We start from the raw sequence: 25381 nt of genomic DNA, 5'->3' as shown, positions 1-25381 counted from the left end.
GTTATACAGGTCATAAATTGGGATTAGCGCTAATAAAACAAATTATTGACAATCCAGTGGCGAAGCATACAAACCTAACTCTTGGTAATGTACTTTCTGACGGTTGTTACTCCTACAGATTACTCATCTTCGTTATATTTTCCAATGTAGCCAACCTTGGAAACATTTGCCACTAAGGGGCGCTGCGTAGCTCTGCTCAGCACCATAACTCACCCATGTCGTTTGGGACTTGGGGGCGAGTATATATGGAGCTGTCGCACCCCTTAACCTCAGTTCTGCCTCCCACCCCCCCAATCACCCAGCCACTGAGGAACCGCAGAACAAATGACGTGTACAAGCTACCCAACAAGGTGGGGGAGGGGGACGGGGTATGATAGGATAGGATTATTTATATAGCACTTATACGCAATGCGTTTCAAGACAACGAGTACAGGCAATGAGTAATCTGTGAGAGTAACATTAATAGAAAGATAACTGATCAAGTACATTTTTCTTCTAATGGATTCCTCCTCACAAAGATTCCTCATCTTTGATAAGACTCTCATAAGAGTATGTAAATCTAGAGAATGGAGGAGAGATCTTGGATACCACTTACAAACTCTGAAGGACCGCTCGTCCTAAGCGAGTGTCCTGCCCAGATAGGGAATCCAGGCAATGTTTGGAAAACTTGTACAGTAAAGCACATGTAAACTGCTTGACATATGTACACAACATGGGACACCCCCCTTATTCTCTGCAGGGCAGAGGTGGCAGAACGAGCCCCTCAGGGACATCCTAACCAGCCAGATCATAAGATGCCACGATGCCCACAGTAGATCCCCTCGCTGCAGCATGTTTTATTAGACGAGCATGGAAATTTGACAGAATTACCCTCATTCTATGAAAACTACATTGGCTTCCACTCCAAGCCAGGATACTGTTCAAGCATGCATGGATCATCTACAAAGTAGTCACAAGTAGCACACAAGCGTACCCGTCAGCTAAGCTCCACATTTCTGGTGGCACACACGCAGCAAATCAATTGCCTCGAATCGCAACCTGTCTGCAAAGAGAGGACCCGCAAACAGTCCTTCTCTATCTAACCCAGAGTCTGCTCGGCACGGCCCCACAATTTTCCAGTTTCACACATTTCTCAAAATATGGCTCTTAACACCTGACCCAGGCTAATTTCAAGTCTACAAGCAGGATTCCTGACCACAGTGCCGAGGATGCTGCTGTGGCCCTTGTGAAATTGGTATGGGCGTTGCCTGCCAATGTCTATTTGTGTTTGCTTGACAAATGAAGATTGCAGATGAGATCCATTTGATATTCCCAGTTTTTCCTTTAGTTAGCAGGGCCGAAAGCCTTAAATAGTGTTGAGTCGCTGATTTTGTTCTGTCCAGATATTTAATATTTGCACATTCTCTTCACACATCAATAGAGTATCACGATATTTGCCGGTGACCTGCGATTTTGGAAGAAGGTCGATAGTATGATGGCAGAGTTCATGAGGAACTCTGCAGGGAATTTAGGTATGAAGCGGGTGGTTTTCAGAGCCACTTTATCCCTTCCGAAACTCAAGGTTTGTTCACTGCAAGTGCTTGTATCTCAGACACTCTTCTGTATGAGGTAATAGCCAACACAAAATGACACTTTCCAAGACACGTATTTTATATTTGCCATGGCTAAGGGTTCGGAGACTGCTCTCATAAGACCCTCCAGAACTGTGTTGAGGCTCCGCTGAGGTGCTGATTTCCTGGTGGGAGGAAACAGCCAAAACAAACCCCGTAAGAGAAGTCAGGAGCCATGCAGATAGCTTGAGTGACTGTGGGTCGTGAGGCAGTATCCTCCCCTGGTCTTGGGACACAAAGCCAGGGGTTCCTTGTAGCCAGATTGGTTGGTCTTCTGACAACTGGACTAGATCAGAATATCATGATGGACGTGGCCACGCTGGTGCTATTACAATTATGTGGCACCGAAAGGTTCTCATCTGAACAATCATGTGGATCACTGATATGAGAGGGGGGGTATAGCATAGGCGAATATGTTTGTCCATGACAAGGAGAAAGCTCCCCCGATTTGGGGGTTTTTGGGGGGGCGGGGACCTGCTGGCGAATAGCTTGCACTTTTTGTTTTGTCCACCATCTGACTGAAGACTGAGCTGCGCGTAGTTCAATTGCTACTCGTGACACTTGTTTCTCTGTTGTGACGGTTGGCACGCCTGAAGACTGACAATTGCCCAGTGCCATATTTGCTGAGCTTCCCAGGACAGTTTTGGATTGCATTACCCCTTGCTTCCAGATGTAATATATCGTAGTTGTGTTGAGTGCCCACCTGTTTACTCTCAACTCAAAGACGTTGATCTGTAAATCCGCTTCCATGGGTGTCCAGTGCCCTTTGGCATGGAAATGGCTGGCGTGAGGCTTTCCCCCCCCCCCCCCCCCCCGGCACCCTCAGCCAGCCAGACAGGGAGGCAGGCCTCAGTGATCAGTGTCATTTGGTATGGTGGTTCCTGTAAGGGGTTCCCCAAGTTTATGTATTGAGTGAGGGTCCACCATTTCAGCCTGTGCGTCAGTGTGGAGGTAATCTTTGTCCTACCATTATCCAGTGGTCTGGGACCACCTGCAGACCATAAACTCCTATAGCGGTCTCATTTGTAGCCTGCAATATGGGCTCAGAGGTATATGCAGGAGGACATTGCGCCCAGTAGTACCATACATTTGCAGATAGTAATCCACTATCCACGTAGGAAGGTGGGAAACATTGACGTTAAGGCCCTGATCTTGTCTGGATGGCCACACCTGCGCTTCCTGTGTGGCAAAGAACGCTCCAAGAAATATTTGCTCTTTGGATGGCTGTATGGAGTATGTCTTGTAGTTTACAGTCAATCTGTGCGATGGATCGTATTGAGAGAGGTAGCGTTGGTGCCCACACCAGTCAGTCGTCTAGACAAGGGCAGACATGGTGGCCCGGTCTCCAGAGTTATGCAGCTATAGACGCGAGGCACTTTGTGAATGTCTAGTGGGCTGATCCGAGCCCGAAGGGTAGCACACGGACCTGGTAGTGCTTCTTTCCCACTATAAAGCGTAAAGGAGTTTGTGATTCTGGTGCACTGGAATACGGAAATATGCAGGCCGAGAGACGCGAGGAAGTCCGGCGGCTGCACAATCCTTAAGACCTCTTGCAGCGTAATCATCTTGAACTTCTGTTTCTTTATGAATTTGTTAAATTTCCTTAGGTTGAAAATGGGATACCATTTGCCTTCAGGCTTTTTTTTTACAATAAAGTACCTAGAGTAGACTCCCGTGTCCCGGCAACTCTATGGCAGGTTTATGTAGCATTTCTCGCACCTGCTGTTGGAGCACTTAGGTGTGGAACTGCCTGTCTATTTTGGAGGCGTGGAGAGAGGGGGGGGGGGCTTGTAAATTCTAAGAGGTGACCCTGTTTGATGACATCCAGGACCCACCAGTCTATGGTTCTCCTGCTCCATTTGGCCACAGTTTGTGATGTTGCCCCCTACCTGTGCCCCTTCTTTGTACTGCAACGAGACATGTCTGCATTTGTCCCTGCCTTCCTCTTTGGGAAGAGGGAGCGCCCCTGCATCTGCATACCTTATACCTCTGGTAACCTTGGAAACATACTTTGTACCTTTGGGAGTAGTAGGTACTCTAAGGGGTCAAGAGTAAGAATCGGATACAGGAACAAGTTTCAGATGACATAGGACTTTTATTGTCAAAGAAATACGGTGGGTTCCGGAAATCCTACCTGTCCATAGGTCTATGAGGGGTTTCCCCTCCCTCAACAAAACTAATAAACGTCTGTGTAGGGATGTTAAAAAAAGGAGCGTCTTCTGTCCTGTGTTCAAAATCCTAAACTGACCCAAAGATGCTGAACTCCATAGAATACGAAAAAAGGTAATTTCTGTAAGCTATGTATTCGTAGATTTCTTTCAAAATTCTAAACAAAGTTATGTGGTGCAGCATAGAAAAGAACTAGAGTGCCACTAGATGAAGAGGCCCTCCCTTTCCCTATATTTCTTGTGGTCTTCGATGGTCTATCCGGTGTTTCCTGAAAAAGGTCAATGTTCTGCTTTTCCAAAGGGGGCGGGAATAGCTCTTCCCCTAGAGTTTCTTCCTTTATACAATATTTCACTTCACATGTTTAAGTGGACGACTTCGCCCTTGAGCTTCTCCACTTAATATGCTTCCTCAGTTAAGGGAAATAACTTTCCCTTTATTTCCTTCTGTTTTCACCATTCAACACTTTACAACTTTTAAGTCTACTCAAGGGGGAGGTTTTGTGTGGGAGCGAAGGGCCATCAGGCCCCTGGCGTCCTTTACTTCTCAGTACAAAACTCGGACCAAGTGCCTCCAGTGATGGGTAAGCCCCTCGCCCTTATGCAATGTCGACTTTGGTTAACATTTGCGTACACAGGATCACTGTGCAGGACACAGGGCATCCATTTTTGTACCCCCTTTCGACTCCATCTTGGTGACTAGGCCTCACTGCGATAGTACAAACGCTTCTCTTCCCTTTCTCGCAACAGCTTGACGCGCAGGGCACATGGCCCCCCACCATCTTCCCCACTCTGACTGGAAAATTCCATGGCTCCATTCTCACGCCGCAGCTACTTGTAACAGATCATAAATTTAACACATCACTCTTCCTCTGAGATCACTGTCCTGCATGTGAACCAGCATGAGCTAAGCACAAAGCTCGTTCATCTCCACAAACGTGTCCTTGCCCCCGCACCCTCTCCAGTGGACACTTACTGCCATTGTGACCCTGTGCTCCTGCAAGGTATTCCTTTCATGTGCCAGATCACTGACCAAGCAATGATGCCCACCCAACAGATCCCCAACTAACATTAGACCCCTGCTGCAGTATATCGTTGTCTACCACTAACAAATGTCACATACCAGAGATTCTTATGAACTCAGACCCTAACTTCAACCAGTGTTATTATGGTGGTCAAGACCCTTAACCTAAAGCCTCTATAATCCAATGTAATTGATAGTATAGATATAGTTGTGACTTTTATAGGGACATGATGAATTATTCAAACACTACGAACTATTATTTAGTGCGTGTATTTTGAGAATATATTAGGTTAGCTTAGATAGTGACCACCCTGCTTCACAGCGATCTGACCTGCACCCACTCGGAGCACAGATGCCCGACATCCACCCCCATGCCAACCAAGCAGCCAACCCGGAGGAAGAGATGCCACCCACACCTTGGGCACCATATGGACTGTCCAATCCGGGACCAACGTAGTATCTTATGTTAGTTGCGTCATTTGTCCTATAAAATGTATTGTAACATTTAATTTGGTCAGAGCGCTCTCAGAGGCAACAGAGGATCTTAAATGCCATTTACTTATATAAACCTTGCCTTGAACTCTTGCAACCTGCTCTCTCTGCCTCATTCCCCGTCAGGGGTGTGTCAGTTTTGTTCCTTTGCATGAGAAAGACGGGGAGGGCACACACATTTGGTGACCCCCTGCGGCGTGATTTGGAGAGGTGCCTCGAGGCCCACACCATGCGGCAAGACCCGGGACGCCCCCCAGCAAAACCATTGCCTCCGCGGCCGACCATCCTGTGCGCACTACGAAAGGGCAAGAGTTCCCGGTTGACGAATACCCAACTGAAAAAGCTGCTTGCTGAGGCGGGCCACGGCTTGTTTGGGGTGCAGCCCTGACTGGGGTCAGACCGTGAACAGTGACCCTCAGATTACCTGACTGAACACGTGAGTGCCAGTTGCGAAAGTTCCTAAGGAAAGGTAAGGGGGAACAGGTGATATTGGGTTAAAGCCAAGAGTAGGGACTGTGTGAGTGATGCTGAGGCTTTTCTGATCTGTCCTTTATATGGCCATTAGGTTTTTGTGAGAAGCAAGAAGAAGCGAAGAGGTATCCTAGCCCGGACGGGGTAGAAGGCGGCGCCGCATAGCATTGTCTCATCCAGTGCAGATAAATAAGTGGTGATAAAGAGAAAATAGTAGGAGTCTCGTATATTGAGTAGACTCGGAGTAGTTATTTAGAATATTCTTTTTCTGTGTAAGCAAGAATTCTTGGGAAAGAGTAAGAGGGTGTAAGAGGTGCGGAGTGAATGAGCAGAGCAGGTAAAACGGGGAAGGGTAGAAAGTGTTCAGCAACGGGAACAAGGGGGAGATAACCTACACATGCACTACCTGCGCGCTTTTATGTGATTTGTCTTCCTTTGTGTCCATTATTGTCGTGTATGTCAAAATGTTGTAAGTGATTTGTTGGTAAGGGGTTATATATGCGAAAGTGAACTGTTGAACTTGGAAATGCAATGATTACAAAGGTAACATTGAATATTGATGCACAATAACTGCCAATAATTGAGAAACGTTCGATATATTGTTGATAAATAACAAAAGGGAAGGGTGGTGAAAGGTGCGATTAGAGGAAGGATCGGGTGCAAGTGCACACACACAAGCGAAGAGAGAAACACCATCATGGGGGGAATAACGTCATTAGCTCACATTTGCCAACACCTCCCATTATATAGTGACAAGATACAAAAATACCACGATCAATGGGTGACGGAGATAAAAGGGGACGGCGTGACACCAATCTGGCCAGAGGGAGGGTCATTTGACAAAAGGGTGTTAGATCTAGTATCCACACACTTGTTGGCAAAATATAAAGGAAAACAGTTGCAGAACAGAAGAGAAGTATTGGATCTGTGGTGAATGTTTGAGGAAATTACCCCTACAGCAGAGGTAGATATAGTAAAAAACAATCAAAAAACAGAAAACGCAGGTAGAGGTAAGTGGAACACCAAAGGGTGAATGCACAACGACCACAGTTGAGAACGATACGACCATAATATACCTCTTAATGACAAGACCGGCAGTAGGATATAGCGAGCCTCTGTATATACCAGCGTGCCCCACCCCCACTCCCTCAAATGGAGCGGTAGCCATGGCGCCACCACCATATGACAAAGGAGGCCTTTATAGCCCGACAAGCGCGCCCCCTGTAAACTTAGCGCGATTAACCAAAGATTTAGACCGCCAGTTAGCGCATGCACAAATGGAAATAACACGGCTAAGGGCACTGTGTGACAGGGGCCAAATGCTACCGGAGGGGGGAGGGGGGGAAGTACCACCGTTGTCCGTAGCAGATCTCACACCCCCGCTAAGTGCAACAAGGGAATTAGCCCCAGCGACGCCAGAGCCAGCACAGTCCATATTATCTCAGGGAATACCCACATCACAAGGGCGAGAAAAAGAACGGCGATTGGGAGAGTTCCTCTTCCATCTGAATGATAAACCAGTGAGAATCATATGCCCAGCCACCCCAGAAAGTCAGAGAGGGAAAGGACAAGAGGAGAATGAGGAGCAAGAAGAAGTAGTAGAGGAGGTGTGGAGTGATCTCAACGAATACGAGGAAGGAGTGGCGGCTGTAGGATCCCCAGTGCCACATCATTTTGATGACGTAGATCCACGCTCACCCCCATGATGGCAGGGTAGATTAAGGCAGCGAGTAGGGAATATCCTGGTAAGTAAGACAAAAAGAGAGGGACGGTAAGTAAAACAGGAAAGTACAAGTTGCAGATGCCGTTGATACACAAAGGAGCAGGTAGGCCACACTACATTACGTGGGCCCAGATGGACAAAAACAACCTGTTGAAGCTCCTCCCCCCACTTGCGGGAGGAGCAGGGAAATGAATACATGCATTCGAGAAGAACACGGCAGGAGTACCGTTAGCGATAGGTGATGTAAAAAGTTTGCTAGTGTCCGCAGTCGGTGATCAAGCAGACGTGTGGGAAACGGCAGGGTTCCCAGGAGTACAATTAGTTGTGACTGCCACGATGGATCGCCCTTCAACAATGTTCGAGCACAAGTATGGGACGCATTGTGGCGCACATTTCCAGATATTCCAGATTTACATTTCGTAATGCAATGTACGATGGAGAACGAGGATCCTACGCAATTCATATTGCAAGTGCAAGTATTTCCCAGGGCAACCACCCATGGACAATGAACTGGTATAGGGATGCCCACACCCAGGTAGCCCCTATGGATTACCAATGGGAGGAGGAAGACCACAAGACCAATGTTATAACGAACCCCAAATACACCAAAGACAACCTCACAACCACATCACAGTGCATCACAGCCCATGACAAGACAAAACATTGTAGGAAACGCCAGTAGCAACAATTTCGCAACAACTGCACATGGTGCACCTGCACCGTTCCGCGGCGCAACAGTAGTTGGAGATAATGCTTTCTCAGTGCCTGGACAAGAAAGGTACGCAGACTAGGACAGCCCACAGGAAGCACTTGCATGTCCAGTCCTATCCACCACCCTACGTGCTGAAGAGGAACCACTAGTGGGGGCGGAGATAGGAAATAAGAAGTTTATCTTTATGGTAGACTCAGGAGCGGAAAAATCATGTCTTATGGAAGGACGGTTTCTGCTCTCAGGCAAGAATTTGGAAACGCAGGGGTTCTCTGGGGCCATTTTAAAAGTTCCTTACACCAAAGATTTTGATATAACAGTGGGGGGTAAAACAGCGCACGCACCCTTACTGTACCACGAAGACGCGCCAATCAACTTGCTGGGTAGAGATTTGCTAAGTAAGTTGAACATGACCCTTTCGTTTACCGAGCGGTGAATAGTGTGTTCCACCCCAGGAGTATGCCCAGTGAGAGCAATGTTAAACAATGATGAATGAAGTTGTGGTGCGAGGGATACCCATTGATATAGACATGTTTATCTATGGCATTCAAGTGTTAGCCCGAGTAGTACCAGAGATAACGAGAAAAGAATGAAGGACACCATCAGACTTCATATTCCGCCCAATTGTAAATACGGATGTCGTGCCAGGCACGATAATGTCCATAGACATAGAGGCAGTTCAGGTATCGAGCAAACGTATGGTGGTCATAGGCCTGGACACGCATGGGTGCGAGTGGAGAACTGTGCTATGCATAGATCCAAACATAATGTTAAAAGACCTAACTGATTAATTATTCACTGACAACGAAGATTATGGAGAGATAATAATGGAAATAAGCATACCATGTGACATGATCCAGTACAGAGAGGTACACCACCCACTTATGGCTAGTGTTAATGCCCCACCAACAAGATTTGAGGAAGACATGGCAAAGGTAGCATCAGCAATTTGGACTACAGGCCCCCCATGATGTAGGGTTATTACATGAAGTAACACCAATAAAGATAAAACTTAAACCAGGTGCCATACCGCCAAGAATGAAACAGTACCCAATATCCAGAGAAGCAGAGGAAGGAATCAGAGAGACAAACACACTCATGAACCAAGGTATCATCGTACCATCTCCCCATGTAACACAGCCATCTTTCCAATTAAAAAAGCAACAGGAGGGGCGTGGAGGATGATCCAAGATCTCCGCCCACAAAGAGTTCCCACTAGTGCCTAACCCGGCATCAATACTGTGCAGCCTACCTAAAGAATCTACATGTTTTACTGTGGTTGATTTGAAGAATGCTGCCTTCTCCATACCACTTGACCCAGGATCACAGTATCTCACAGCATTCACACTGGGAAATAACAGATATGAACATCGCAGACTCCCACAGGGATATTGTGAAAGCCCAAGTATTTTTAACAGGGTACTACGTGAAGACATTGGAAATATAGATGTAGAGAGCACTATTATACAATACATGGACGATTTACTCGTCTGTAGCAAAACAGAAGAAAAGTGCAGAGAAGACTCCATAACACTGTTAAACGTGTTCGCTCCCAAGGGGTACAAGGTTGATAAAGGGAAATTACAATATTGCCTGACCGAGGTTGTATACCTCGGACAGTTGATATCGAAAGATGGAAAACGAATACTCCCTGATAGGGCAGCTGCTATACGTAACATAATAATACCAAAGACAGTGAAGGACATGCAAACATTTCTTGGTATATGTAACTATTGCCGAGCATGGATCCTTGATTATGCAGCATACACAAGCCCATTATTGCAAACATTAAAAGAAGCGCAAAAAAGTAGAGCCCCAATAAAATGGAAACATGACATGATGGCTCAGTACTTCAGACTAAAAGACCTTATCGCAGATGCCCCAGTCCTCGCAAACCCAGATTATGAGAGGGAATTTTTCTTGTTCTCCCACTGCAATGGAAATCTGATGACGACAGTGCTGACACAAAAAACATTAGGCCACAAACCATTGGCCTATTACAGTGGAACACTAGATGCAGTGATGCAAGGTCACTTCGCGTGCAAACAGGCCCTCGCAGCCGCGGCCTACGCCATTGAAAAAAGTGCCACAGTTGTAATGGGATGTTCAGTAACGTATGCAGAGCATTCATTATTTGTGATTCTTGAGCAGTCAAAATCAACCCTGACAACACAGAGAGCAACCGCATATGAGATAATAATTTCGAGCCCCAACCTGCATGTGGTCAGGTGTAAAACAGTAAACCCAGCAACATTCATCACAGAGCCACGTACAATGGAGGACATGCAGGAACACGATTGTGCCACCTATGAGGGGGAGGGTGATTATATCCCCAAAGCAAGTGAAAACGCCCTAAAGGAAGGCGAAATATATGGCATAGATGGTTCAGCATCAATACAACCAGAAACAGGGGAGAGCATATAGGGATGGTAGTACGAATGGAGGAAGATAGCAATGAAACAATAGTCTAAAAACGTCTCCCGTCCCATTACTCTGCAAAAGCAGCTGAACTAACCGCATTAATTGAAGCACTACGCACAGCCAAAGGATGCACAGTGACTATATACTCAGATTCAGCATATGCAATTACCACTGTCCATTCAGGACTATCACGTTGCGCAGAAGAGGGTTCAGACGAGGAGATGGTTCACCAGTACAGCACGCCACGCTATTAAATGAATTAATAGAGGCGTTGGCAGAGCCATCGGTAGTGGCAGTGGTAAAATGCCAAGCCCATACCAACACCACAGATGCAATCTCATTGGGAAACGTGGCAGCCGACGCAGCAGCATAGGAGGCCTCATATTTCAATATAGGAGACAACGGGGAAGGTAGTGATGCCGGTAGAATTACTAGAGCTAGCATTGCAACACCACATCGCAGCAGACATCCAGGAACATTGGTTTGTCCCCAACCTACAGGAACATTTGTCAAAATTTATCACAGATTATACAACACGTCAAACATACAATTCGGGGATGACATTGAGGACATTACGAGGTACTTTGCCATGGCCAGCAGGGCCATTTAGGGAGCTCCACATAGACTACGCTGATATGGGAGATGTAATGGGGCAAGTTATCCAATTGTGGTAGTATGTCCTTTTTCAAAGTGGGTGGAGGCGGGTCCATGTCCCCATCCAGATCCCAAGTGCGCGGCAAAGTTTCTAGCACAAGAAGTATTTTCCCGGTGGGGAATATGTGATGTGATACGGTCAGACAATGGCACACACTTTGTGAATGACCTCTTCAAGGAAGTGGCGTCACTCTTGGGGGTGAAGCACAAACTGTGTTCCATTTATCATCCGATGGCTAATGGGATGGTGGAAAAGATCAACGGCCTGCTCAAGAGTAAGTTATCAAAATTGTGCAATACATTGAAGAAAAACTAGGTATATTGCTTACCCCTAGCACTGTTCCAACTCAGAATGCAACCCTGCAAGGACCACCATTTGAGCCCCCATGAAATTGCAACTGGGAGGCGAATACACACACCACTCCCCCTGATTAGGAGAGCATCAGATGCACACAGGGCTGCCACAGTGCTGGGGGAAGAATTCAAGGAATATTTGACTCAGTTGATGCGTGCAGTACGCAGCATAGCGCGGCAAATAGCACCGCCTTTTATTGAAAATGTGGCAACTGATACTACCAAGCCAGCCACAGATAGCCCAACTGGGCCGCTGATGCCAGGGGCACAGGTATGTGTGAGGAGTTTTGTCAGGAGATGGAATTCACCAAGGTTTCATGGCCCCTATGAAGTGATTTATAGTACGCCCACTGCAGTGAAAGTAAAGGGACTGAAATATTGGGTGCACCTCTCGGATGTGAGGAGGGCACGTGATAGTACACTCCCTCAGAGCGAACAGGAACGCGCAAGTGGTACTGCAAGTGAGGTTGAGCAGCAATGACAAACTGATCAAATAAAAGGAAAGTTGTAAGGAGCAAAGGAAATGTGTCCTCCGATTTGCCTCACCCTACGTCTCTATCTTTTTTCCTTTTCACCGTCCTATTCATCACTATATCTTTCTCTTGCTACGAAAAAAAAAGGAGAGGATGAAGCGAATGACAGAAAAATGCATAATAGTAAGTGCAGCAACCGTAATAAAAGCATTGAGTAAACATGAAGTGTAAATATATAAATAATGTACATGTTCTGGTGTTAACAAATTTGTATCGTCCCTCCAGGTGACAAAATGGCCCAAAGAAGTGCATTCGCGGAGAACACATTAATGCTAGATAGCAATAGGGATGCCATTAGGGCCAATAAGTTTAGTAACGTTGAATGTGTTTTGAAACGCGCTGCTGTTCTTCATGGCCTGGTACTACACTCTCTTGTCTCTGGTTAATTACATGCACAAGGGGGGGGGGGGGGGGGGAGCGGGGCTAAGCTGATGCGAGAAGGTTCAAGCCTAATATGGACTGGAGTAAAGACAATATGGGGAGAAACATATCATTAGTATTAACAATACAAATGTAACAACCTTCAGAGCACGCCCCTGCTGATCCAACAATTGTCCCCTCGTTACATCCTGGAATAAATATGAGTGAGGATTATGAATCAAATGAATATGATGGTGACTATTATTGGCCAAGTAACTTAGCCAACACAAGTATGCATGCACAGACAACCCTAGAACCTACCTCATTACGCTGCTGCTACTAATGAGTATACACATGCCATATTCAACAGCAATGATACTGCCTGGGCTGGAATGTTCCCAATACATTACCAAAAGGTGAGAAGCTATAAGGAGGGAGGGAAAAGGAGAGAAAAAAGGGGTGCAGGAAGGAGAAGGTACGACATTTACCATGACCTGCGGTTAGATGAAATAGAAGACCCGCCACCCTGATCAATCTAACAAATGGTACTCGGACATGAGTGCTACAGCAAAGCAAGCAACAAATGAAAGCTGCTATGTCTGTTCACTCAGACCACATGCATCAGGGACACCCAAAATGTTGGTACCACAGGAAGTGCCCTTGTCGGAGGCTCAATGTTTGATTCACTTAGTTCTATGTAGGATAAAAAGCACCTTCCAGGCACACACCGTCAGCCTAGAAAGGCTGGAAAGTGAGAGGACATGCACGAGCCGGCGTCAAGGAGTAATCTGCCTCAGAGAACCATTTCTTGTCATAAAAGGGACGAGGTGTGCAGAAAAGAAATGGCACGATGAAACTATCGAATGCAAAGCAGAAGCACTCCGGGGACTATCTGAGGCCACGTTCCAATGGATAAAAGAAGTATGCGCCCCTATCTGGTCACAGCACGTCACTAAGCTAACATGGATCACTGCACTGGAAAAGCCTATAAAAATACAAAATGAAATACCGCACGAACTAGGCTTCCATGGAGAAGGAAATGTGAACATGGGGGAAGCAAGGAAATGCAACAAGACACTAATAATACCTGATATTTAGAAAGGCACCGCAGCCCTCATGGACATGTATTGGATTTGTGGCAAACAAGCCTACTTGCATCTAACTGCATCCTGGAAATGTACTTGTGCCTTAGCCACCCTCCATAAAGACCTGATGGTAATACCAGAAAGCCATATCCAAGGAGCAGCAGGAGAATCGGCTGGCAGATCGGCAGCATGAGAATGGGCTGGAAGATCGGCAGCAGGGCAATCGGCTGACCCATGGACAGCGCCCCAACAACTAAGCACAGAGCTTCCAGCTTATGAACTGTTGTTAGAACATGAGTTGAAAACAAAGTTATCACAAAGCAAAAGATCATCCAACTATATTTCGTCTGAATCATCAAAACTCCTTGCTGAGATCCCACAAAAATCAAGCTCTTCTCATCTGCAGAGACATTTTCACATTGCACCTAGCACCAGGGCTCCAAGCACGAGCAAATGCCAAATGGTTACAAATAGTGCCCTGGGAGCTAATCCAACCGGCCAACGACACTGAAGAAGGATTCAACGTTATAAAAATAGAGCTCCGTGCCTTGCGCCTAATGACAATGCAAAACCGATAGGTTCTAGATCTCCTCACGGCGATGGACGGTGTTTGCCGAAAAATCGGGGGGTCGTGTTGCACATTTGTGCCATCTGCAGATACAGATAATGGGACACTCGCATGTGATAACAGCAGTTCACAATTTAGGAGAGGGGATGAGAATAGGGCGGAGCAGAAGAAAGCACATGGTTCGACAACTTGTTCAGCTGAATACCATCATGGGTAAATGTGATGATGAAAATACTCGTTCCTATCATCGTCTTTGTGTTACTATTATTCTGCGTGTGCCAATTAGAACTCCAGTGTTGTGCAAAAAAGTATGCCTACCTCAACTATGATGGTAACAATGGGCCGACCGACAACAGTAGCAACTATGATAGACGCACAAATACAAACAGGGGAACACAACACTCCAAAATACAGGATGACTGCTATCTACAGGCAATATGGGAACAGGGTTGATAATTTATACCACACCACAATCACGGAACCAACAGAATTGCAATGGTATAACAAGGTATGGGTAGACCTGGACAGGGATGGTGGGATATACTTAACATGCACTCCAGATGAATATGCAAGAAGAGAGAATAGCTTGAGAAGTGTATGCAGAGCATGGATGCCAATAAAGGGTACCCCAGCCTGGGAAGAAGTAGTTGCTGAAGCTGAGTACTACCAAAGGGAGAATGAAAGAAATAAAGTGTCATGATTCGTTACTTTAGATGTAACGAAAGGGGGGAATGTGTGGAAGCGAGGGGCCATTAGGCCCCTCGAGTCCTTTACTTCTCAGTACAAAACTCGGACCAAGTGCCTCCAGTGATGGGTACGCCCCTCGCCCTTATGCGATGTCGACTTCGGTTAACATTCGCGTAGATGGGAAAACTGTGCAGGACACAGGGCATCCATTTTTGTACCCCCTTTCGACTCCATCTTGGTGACTAGGCCTCACTGCGATAGTACAAAACGCTTCTCTTCCCTTTCTCGCAACGGCCAGACGCGCAGGGCACATGGCCCCCACCATCTTCCCCACTCTGACTGGAAAACTGCACGGCTCCATTCTCACGCCGCAGCCGGAGGTACTTGCAACAGATAATAAATGTAACACATCACTCTTCCTCCGAGATCACCGTCCTGCATGTGAACCAGCATGAGCTAAGCACAGAGCTTGTCCATCTCCACAAACGTGTCCTTGCCCCCGCACCCTTGCCAGTGGAAACTTACTGCCATTGTGACCCTGTGCCCCTGCAAGGTATTCCTTTCATGTGCCAGATCACTGACCAAGCCATGATGCCCACCCAACAGATCCCCAACTAACATTAGACCCCTGCTGCAGTATACCGTTGTCTACCACTAACAAATGTCACATAACAGAGATTCTTATGAACGCAGACCCTCACTTCAACCAGTGTTATTATGCTGGTCAAGACCTTAACCTAAAGCCTCTATAATCCAATGTAAATGATAGTATAGATATACTATTGACTTTTATAGGGACATGATGAATTATTCAAACACTACGAACGATTATTATTTAGTGCATGTATTTTGAGAATATATTATGTTAGCTCAGATAGTGACCACCCTGCTTCACAGCGACCTGACCTTCACCCATCCGGAGCACAGAAGCCTGACGTCCACCCTCCCGCCAAACAAGCAGCCAACCCGGAGGAAGAGATGCCACCCACACCTTGGGCACCATATGGACTGTCCTATCCGGGACTAACGTAGTATCTTATGTTATTTGCGTCATTTGTCCTATAAAATGTATTGTAACATTTAATTTGATCAGAGCGCTCTCAGAGACAACAGAGATCTTGAATGCCATTTACTTATATAAACCTTGCCTTGAACTCTCGCAGCCTGCTCTCTTTGCCTCATTCCCGTCAGGGGTGTGTCAGTTTTGTTCCTTTGCATGAGAAAGACGGGGAGGGCACAAACAGTTTCTTCCCTTGACTCTCTTTTATGCACACAGTTGTTTTTTGAATATTACGTTTCTCACACTTTGTATCTCAGTGTAAAAGAAGTATGGTTCTGTCAGAATGCATGTCCAGACCGCTGCCGCTTCCAGGCGATTTAGATTGCGAAAAATATTTTAGATCCTGGAAATGAATATGGGACTGTGTAATTAGTGGGAATAGGAAACCATAAAAGGGAAAAAGTTCATTAAGCAATCTCATGATTCAATTATGTATGTTACAGTATGTATACACACAACAATCATAACACCCCAATATTGCATTCACGAGTGGCCTGAATCCTCACAGGCTGTGTTCTCATGGACAGCACAGAACAATGAGGCTTTCTTTCTCCTCTCATCATTGCATCCAGATTCAACACACAGGTCCCCACATCAGTTAAGGTCTTTGAACTAATTAGGTAGGAATGTGTGTAGCTGATGAAGTGAAGGACTGCAGCCTAGTCCCAAGGTCGTATTCCTGAGAGCAAAGGCAGAGATCTTGTGATGCCAGAACATGAACCAAGATTTAAGACGCTAGCGCCCCAGAGAATGATGGACACTTCATTTGAACTACCAGATGTGCAGGCAAATTATCCCAAATCCTTCATGAACTGGATTGATTAGTGGGACACAAAGTTCACTTTTGGGGAGGGGGAACTGATAAAGAGGAAAACAGAACAACATGATCTACATTGTGTTCCAGGGGGAGCTAGCAAATTAGGCCTATACAGTGGGGAGGGCATGATGGGGGCACCAACGTGTCTGGGATGAGTCAAGTGCTGCTTTGTCAGCATGGACCAGGCTGACCTCGAAGAGACCCACCGAGTTCATATTGATAACAAAGTGCATGTCACGTGGATAGGATAAAAGGTAGGGTGGAGCCAGTTGATATTAACCAATTGCTTTGCAGCATTCCATAATTGATGCAGATGTTAATCATGTGTGGTGAAAATGAGTGAACAGACAGCGGAACAAATTGGAGAATGGGCTATATGCAATCATTAGCATGTAAATAGGCAGCTGCCAATGAGGGTCGGGGATTAACACTGTATATCGATTATGTCATGAGTGACGGTTTGTATATATATTTACATCATGAGTGATGACCGTCTGTCATCCTTCATTGCCTTTAAGGCTTGGTCTATTTTTTTGTTGGTACCGAACAATTCGTCAACTTCAAAAAGGCAGATCTATAACCTTATGCGGTACTTCCGTTCTGAAGGCTGTACAGCGGAGACACCCTTGTCGCAGGAGTACCACTCAATTGCCTATTTGTTTAAAGGTGGTTTCTGCTATATCCACAGAAACATTATTCTGATTTCAGGTCTCTTTAAAGGATTGCAATGCTTCATCATTTCCTCCGGCAAGTGCCTGAGGATTGGGCCATCCTGTGCCACATTTCCCTGTCTTAGCTCAACATGATAGCCAGGGAATTTGCCACCTTTAATGTGGTGGCGCCTTTGGTTCGCACCTTTTTGCAAACCCATTGATTTAGCGCCCTTCCTTCTCCGGAGGACCTGAGCAGTTCTGACCCTTCAAATGAATCTTCCATCCCGCAGTCACCGAGACTATCAACTCAGCGTTGGCTTGAGTGGCAAGGCATTTTGGCATACATTCAAGGGCCTTCACCTTTTTCTCTAGCCTGCTTTTTAACACTGGTTCGTAAGAGCAGGTATTTCATCGTCCACAGGTCTTCCTCCAGACGTGGTAGAGGATGTAATGGAGACTATTGCCCTCCTTTGCTTCCCATTTGACCACTAGAGAAATCGATCTTCCTTTTCCTCCGTTGGAGCAAGTACAAACCCTCAGCACGCTTTTGTGATCATGAGTGAAATGCTCCCATCTCATCTGGTGGCGATTGCCTTGGGATGTACTCTGCGGGAGTCATCCAAATCTCAGTACCCTTTGAATGGCGATGCGGACGTGGTAGTTGATGCTGTGTCCCGAGGATCATCCTCTGTATCTGTGTGTGGCAGCTGCCCTTCCTTTGGGGTCCTCTGCTCTAGACACGTCGAGAAGCTCTGGGTACGACATCCTCTGTGTCCAGTCCGGAAAGGACAGCATCAACATGGACCCGAATAACAGCAATTTCCAGAGAACTGGTGGAATAACTGGGATGAGTGGGAACACAGAGGAGACCAAAGTACACAACCATCAGTGCACCCCCACATATCCCCCCCCCCCCCCCAAGAGTTCCCCATCAAGGAAACTCTTGAGCAGAAAAACTCACACTTCCTATTCACACTGGCAACAAAGAGTTCCCCACAGAATATCACCTCCTGAATGCCCTGAAAGAGCTCCAACTCGTGTGAGGCTGAGCTCTGCTTATTCAAAGCAGATGCCAGTGTCAGAGTCATGTCGTGCTCCAGAGCCTACAACCATAATCGCAGTACTTCTCTGCAGAGAGGCAATTACCACACACCACCCCGCTTGTTGGGGTAGTGCATGGCCACTGTGTTGTCAGTCAGGACCAGCACAGCTTTGCCTTGTTCAGAGAAGAGGAATGCAATCAGGGCCAGCCTTATCGCCCATAGCTCCAAATCCTGTCGGCTGACCGGAGATACCGAAGAGCGGAGGATGCCGGCAAATCGCTGAGTGAGTTCTCTGTGGGTCAAAACTGGAGTGGGCCCGAGAACAAAGCAGGAAAAGAGGACCGAACAGTACATCAAAGCGCAGAGCCGAGGCGGTACAGCGGAAGCAGAGGTGAGAGGCATAGAGAGCCGGACTCCAGGGCCAGGTGGCATATCAAAGTCCCAAAGAAGGCAATCGGGGGTACGAGGGACTCAGAAGATGGGGGTGGAAGAGTGGGAGGCTTGAGCGGCGCTGGCCCAGTAGTAATAACCAAACTACTGGGAAGAGTGGAGCGAGCATCAGAGGATAACTTTCTCGCTGCAGTGGCAGCAATAAGCCCACTGACCACCAGAGAAGGGTCTGGGACCTCAACCTAAGTGAGCTGACCATCGGGAGGAAAGCATTCTTGTAGTGGCAGAGAGAAGTGCACTGAAACCTCGAGAAGGATTTGGGACTTTACTAATACCGTGAGAGAGTGGCAAAATACATTTCAAGTTGAAAGATACAGAAAAGAACTCTCAAACAGCAGGAGAAGGGAGACATTCTCCTGGTGAAGACTTGAGGCCCTTTGAATATACTCAAGAGTTGCCAAGGGAAGGGTGTCCTTCCCCCTGGCTTTGTTGTGAACTATGTTGGAGTGTGCAGATCAATACCAGGTGAAGGGAGTTATTCTCCTGGTCCTGACAGACGAGTGTTACAAAGGTTTTGTTGGAACCACCAGCCAGGAGGGAAGGGAATCATTCCTCCTGGTATCCTCTTGCAAGAGAACATTTTAGAAACACCACCCGAATACCAGAAGGGAGTCATTCTCCTGGAGAAGGAACTTTTGGTTGGATTATTCTTTAGTTGTAGTGTAAGGGATAGAAGTAGGTTGTGACACAGGATGGTGGAGTTTGATTTTGACTGACATTTCGACAGATGTTTAGTATTAGTTTGAGGCAGGGAAAGATAGGGCAAGTGAGGGTTTCCTTTTACTATAAAAAATGTGTTTAGCAACCAATATGCCACCTTTGTGTCAGCTTTCTTCTTGGACACCCTTACAAAGCAGAAAGCCAGAGGAGAAAGACAAAGACAAGAGATAAGGAAGAACTGAGGCAAGTCCTAGTTGGAGAGGATGGGCCATAGAAGTCTTTACCAATTAGGAAAAAACGTTCTTGCCCTGGTGGAGAGCAGATAGATCTAGGACTCATGCCTAAATCATGCGCTTGGCCACAACATTGATATGGCCATTCTGGAAAGGCAAAGAGGATGGGAAAGACTAATGTACTGTGGCGCCGTCTTTTCTTACAGAGTGAGACACCGGACCCAGCAGACAAGCCTAGGGTACGGGTAGGGGTACTTGCGGATATTGTTGTCCTGGACATACGCAAGAACCGGACTACTTCAGCAACATAAAATAAAGAGCCAAACAAACAAGTGCTCAGGACACTATAGAAACCCACACACAGCGTTATTATTTGTACTTATGCACTTGCCAGGTGTGCAAAGGGCAGCAGCAATTTTTCACAAAACCAATACCATGGGCGGGTTGCCACTTATGCCTCATATGTGCATGCCAGCCGGGTGACTTGTCAGAAGATGACCATTATTACACCAACACACTTCACTGAATTAGGCTAATTTCTCACAATTGACACGCATTAAGGCAAAAAAAAAAAACATGCATATACAAAAAAGTACAACTTAAAATGTATTTATTTATAAAGAATTAACCATTAACCTGTGTGCAAGCCCTCGGTCTGAAAATGGGCACTTTTCTGGTCCAAAACTCAATACTTTCCCCAACTCCAGAGAAAATCAACCCCAGACATTATGCAGCTTAAAAGATTATAGAGGTTGCTGCTCAAAGTGAGCACGTGTTCCCAGTAGTTCCTGGAATGGTGCACCTCCAATATGGGTAGTGTCTGCGGAAGTGTGTAGGGGAGCTTAGTCAAGTAGTAAAAATGCACCAGTGAATGGCTGGAGCTGCAGTAGCAACCACTTCTTGTGGACCACTAGGCCAGCATCGAATGAATCAATCTTCTCAGCCAACACCTCTAAAGGTCAAAGCACAAAGACATCTGCACTACACAGTCCCACAGTGCGTTCTGTATGGCCGCACTGAAGAGCTGTTGCTACAGATGACGGCAGCACTATTTATTTATACATGGAATATTTTGTATACGATTCACAATGTGAAAGCTTTACTTATTAGTTCCAATAAAAATGTAGACTGCAAAGCATTCTACAGTACTTTCATTGTCAACTCCCCAATTAAAACAAGCAATACAAAAAATCATACCTCAAAACAATGAGAAAACTACACAGCAAAATGAAGCAAATGGGTAAGAAGTTCTGCATGCTGACGCCGTGCTTGCGAATGAATCACCACGCTAAACGCTGCTACGTAGTAGCTTTCCTGACAATTGGACAATCTGCCCTTTATGGCATATTGGTTGCTCCCTAAATGCACCAACAACACCCTCATTACGCGCCATTTGACACTGAAAACAGTATTGTTCACTAGAGCCAAAAAAGCTAAACACATGCACAAGAGTGAACATTGCGCGCTTGTTCTGACAACCTTTCAACAATACTCAATGAATTTCCTGTAGACGTTTAAAACCCTGGTCTCAAGTATAGACATTTGTTCATCTGCAGGAAAGGTTTGAATGGTAACCTAAATCGGCAAAGTCGAACAGTGATTATGTACTGCCCTCTACTGATTAAAACGAACATTGGTATTATGAAGAAATATACTAAGAAATGGGAAGACAAGTTATTGGAGCGTGTCTTCTAAATAAAATACGTTTAGTATTGGGAACAAGAAAGTTTCCATTCTATTTGTGTAAAGTAATCATTTGATGCATTTCTGAAATTTTATTTTTCAGAACATTTGGGTGTAAACGGTCTAATGTAAATGCAGAGTGTTTTAGGATTAAAGCCCCCGTTTCTTTGGGAATTTATTTTTCTGTCATTTCCTTCTGTATATATCCACATTTATTTTTTGGCCTTTTTCTCCATTTATCCACATACATTTTTTGTCATATAAAAGGATAATTTGCAACCAGTATTTTTCTGCATTTATTCTAATAACAAAAATGCATTTATTAAAATCACACATGGTGCCATATAGGAAAGAGTTTTTTCCATAACAAACGGTTGCTCCTGTGACTAATGCTGTCTTAAGATATATGCGGTCAGAAATTTGAAGAAGTGAAATGCTGTACGTATATAATTGTTACACTCTCCATGCAGCCAATCTGCAATGCGATTGGCCTGCGATGTATGAGTGACAGAGAACCAGACAGAAAGACTGCTTTAAAGAAAATGATCACCAATTCCAGACTCTGCACGTCGCAGACCTGGAAAGCCCACCTCTTGTAACATATGCTTCTGTTTATTCAATGTCCGTCATTACTATTCCACTTTGCCCTACACTGTATTTTGTTTTATATTTTGTAACCTGTAAGCTTATACTTGTCCTTGCGCCCTGATACCCTCGGATCTGGTGCGCAGTTTTTTTTCAATTTTTATAAATACATACAGACAGAAAGCAGACTGATTTCTCTGTCTGCATTTATGTGTAAAAATGGAAAACTGGAAGCCTTAGTTATAACGTGTGATTTCATGGCACAGGTTCCCAGTCATTCTGTCTACATAGTGAAATGTCGTCCTGGCAGAAGGTACTATGGGGACCTATACCAAGATGGACGGGTTTTGCAGCCAGAGTTTATGCATAATGAAGGAGTAATACCTCAGGCAAAAAATGTAGGAATAAGAAGGTTGAAAGGGCAATCATACATATATATATATATATATATGGGATACATTACTCACCGTAATCGTATTTCTGATGCTTGTATCTGCTTAGATTCACATGCTGTGCATAGGCCGACATCTAGTGGAAGCTGCGGAGTATTACAGTTTGTTTTTCGAAAGTCGAAAATGGGCGTCGACACAGGCGTGCCAGTAATACTATCCCTAGTGTGACGTCCACTGTACCCAAGATCCCTCACGCGTGTAGGATCCTCAGATTGTATTTTTTCTGACATGAGGAAGCATGAGGAGTAGCGTGAGTACAGATAATCCAAGCAGATAGACAGAAAGGTAAGACTACAAGCAATCATGCGCCTTCTCTCGGAGGGGAGGAAGGGTGGGTCGCATGTGAATCTAAGCAGATACAAGCATCAGAAATACGATTACGGTGAGTAATGTATCCCTTCTGAGGCTTGTGGAATCTGCTTAGATCACATGCTGTGCATAGATTAGCGAGCAGTACCAGAAAAAGGAGGTGGGATGTGAGAAGGGTCATGAGCAAACAGGTGTCTTAGAACCGCTTGTCCCACTTGTGTATCTGTCTTGGAATGAGTGTCAATGCAGTAATGCTGAGTAAAAGTGTGAATAGAGCTCCAAGTAGCCGCTTTGCAAATGGTGTCGAGGGGAACATTTGCAATGAAAGCCAGAGTGGCACCAATGCCTCTAGTAGAGTGGGCCCTTGGCGTAAAAGGCAGAGTCTTTTCAGAAAGAGAGTAACACAGCTGTATACAGTTGATAATCCACTTCGAGATAGCGCCCTTAGAGACGCGATCCCCCTCTCTGCCTGTAGCTACGGAGATAAACAGTTGATCTGTTTTCCTTAGCGGTCTGGTTTTATTTACATAGTATAGGACCGCCCTACGCACATCTAGGGTGTGTAGTTTCACCTCAGCCGAGCTTTGCGGGTTCTGGAAGAAAGTCGGAAGCTCGATGGACTGGTTTACATGGAACTTGGATATGAATTTAGGTGAGAACCTAGGGTGTGTGCGTAAAACCAGTTTGTCCTTGTGGATAGTAAAGAAAGGATCCTGCACTGACAGAGCCTGAATTTCACTGACCCTTCTTATGGAGGTAATGGCTACTAAGAAGGCCGTTTTATAAGTCAGGTGTTTGAGACTACTTTTATGCATGGGTTCGAATGGGGGTCCCATGAGCTTAGCTAGCACCACGTTGAGGTCCCATCCTGGCGGTGGGTTCGAAATAGGAGGGTGAAGTCTCTTTACTCCTTCCATGAAGGCTTTAACCACTGGTACTTTCCACCACGAGACCTTGTTATGGGATGTGGTGTAAGCCGAGAGGGCTGCCAGGTGTACTTTCAGCGAGTTAAAAACCAACCCTGCATCCAGCAGGTGGAGCATGTATGTCACAACGTTGGAAGGAGTGCAATCAACCGGGTTGATTTGTTTATTCTGGCACCAGATAACGAATCTTTTCCACTTATCAAAGTAACAGTGCCTTGTATTTGGTTTCCTGGACTCCTTTAGAATGTCCATACACCTCTGTGGTAATTTGAGATGTCCAAACTCTATGACTTCAGGAGCCATGCTGCTAGGTTCATAGAGTTGGGTTCCTGATGCACTGTTTGACCCTGTTGCTGGGACAGTAGGTTGTACCAGGCTGGGAGTCTGATGGGTTCGCACACCGCCATCCTGCGTAGGTGTGGAAACCATGGTTGTCTCGCCCACATGGGAGCAACTAGGATGAGCGTCATCGATTCCTTGTTCATCTTGTACACCACCTTCCTGATGAGAGGAGTTGGTGGAAAAGCGTACGCAAACATCCCTGACCAGTTCATCCACAGGGCATTCCCTTGGGAGTCCGGCTGGGGGAACCTGGATGCAAATCCTGGGCATTGTTTGTTTTCGCTTGTGGCGAATAGGTCTATAGTGGGGAAACCCCACTGAGAGAAGAGATCTTCTACTACGTCTCTGTGAAGGACCCATTCGTGTTCTTTTGGGAGGGAGTCTCTGCTTAGAGCATCCGCTAGGGAATTGAGCTCCCCTGGAACATGTTGCGATGACAGGAAGATGTTCCGTCTGAGTGCCCATATCCATATTTTCTGGGCAAGCTTGGACAGATTTGGCGAACGAGTCCCCCCTTGCTTGTTCAGATAGAACATGGCTGTCGTGCTGTCCGTCCTGATCTGCACCGACAAGTTCAGTAGATGGGGCTCGAACGCCCTTAGCGCTCGGAATACTGCCAGAAGCTCTAGCATATTGATGTGGTTCTTGGCTACTGAGTGAGACCAGAGACCCTGAGCTGTGTGGTGGAGATGGTGAGCTCCCCACCCAGTCAGGCATGCATCTGTAGTCACCACGGCTTGTACTTCGGGATCGTAAAAGGGTTTCCCCCTTGCGAGATTCTCTCTTGTCCACCAGTGTAGGCTCTGTACGAGTGTTGGCGAAACGACCACTAGATCGTCCCAATGACCACTTGCCTGAGACCACTGTTTCGCCAACCATTCCTGCATGGGACGCATGCGCAGACGCGCGTGGGGGACCAGGTAAATGCATGACGCCATCATGCCCAGTAACCGCATAGCTTTGCGTACTGTTATCTGTTGACCTGACTGATAATGCGGAATTTGCAGAAGTATATTCCGAATTCTCTCTTCCGAAGGGAAGGTCAATCCTTTCTGAGTAAACTGTTTTGAGGTGCTTGGCACCAGACTTGACTTTTTCTCGTTGATGGAGAAGCCTAATTCGTGGAGGAGGTCGATAGTCCTTTGAATGTTTGACCTGCAAATTCCTGGGGTTTCCCCCGTTATGAGCCAGTCGTCCAGATAAGGGTACACCGGGATTGCTTCCCTGCGTAGGTGTGCAGCCGCCACCGCCAGTACCTTGGTGAATACCCTTGGTGCTGAAGCTATCCCGAAGGGCAGTACCTTGAATTGGT

General features: G+C 46.1%; 1 protein-coding gene across 4 annotated transcripts in view; it reads right to left on the bottom strand.

The window, feature by feature from the left end:
* CYRIA (CYFIP related Rac1 interactor A) overlaps window positions 1–25381 on the bottom strand; it is a 440426-nt gene that overhangs the window by 288764 nt on the left and 126281 nt on the right. The window lies entirely within an intron of this gene.

This window comes from Ambystoma mexicanum, chromosome 4p (genome assembly GCF_040938575.1).
Source record: "Ambystoma mexicanum isolate Mex_15411 chromosome 4p, UKY_AmexF1_1, whole genome shotgun sequence".
Taxonomy (NCBI): Eukaryota; Metazoa; Chordata; class Amphibia; order Caudata; family Ambystomatidae; genus Ambystoma; species Ambystoma mexicanum.
Note: the sequence above shows the minus strand (reverse complement) of the source record. Positions and strands in the feature narration are given on the sequence as shown.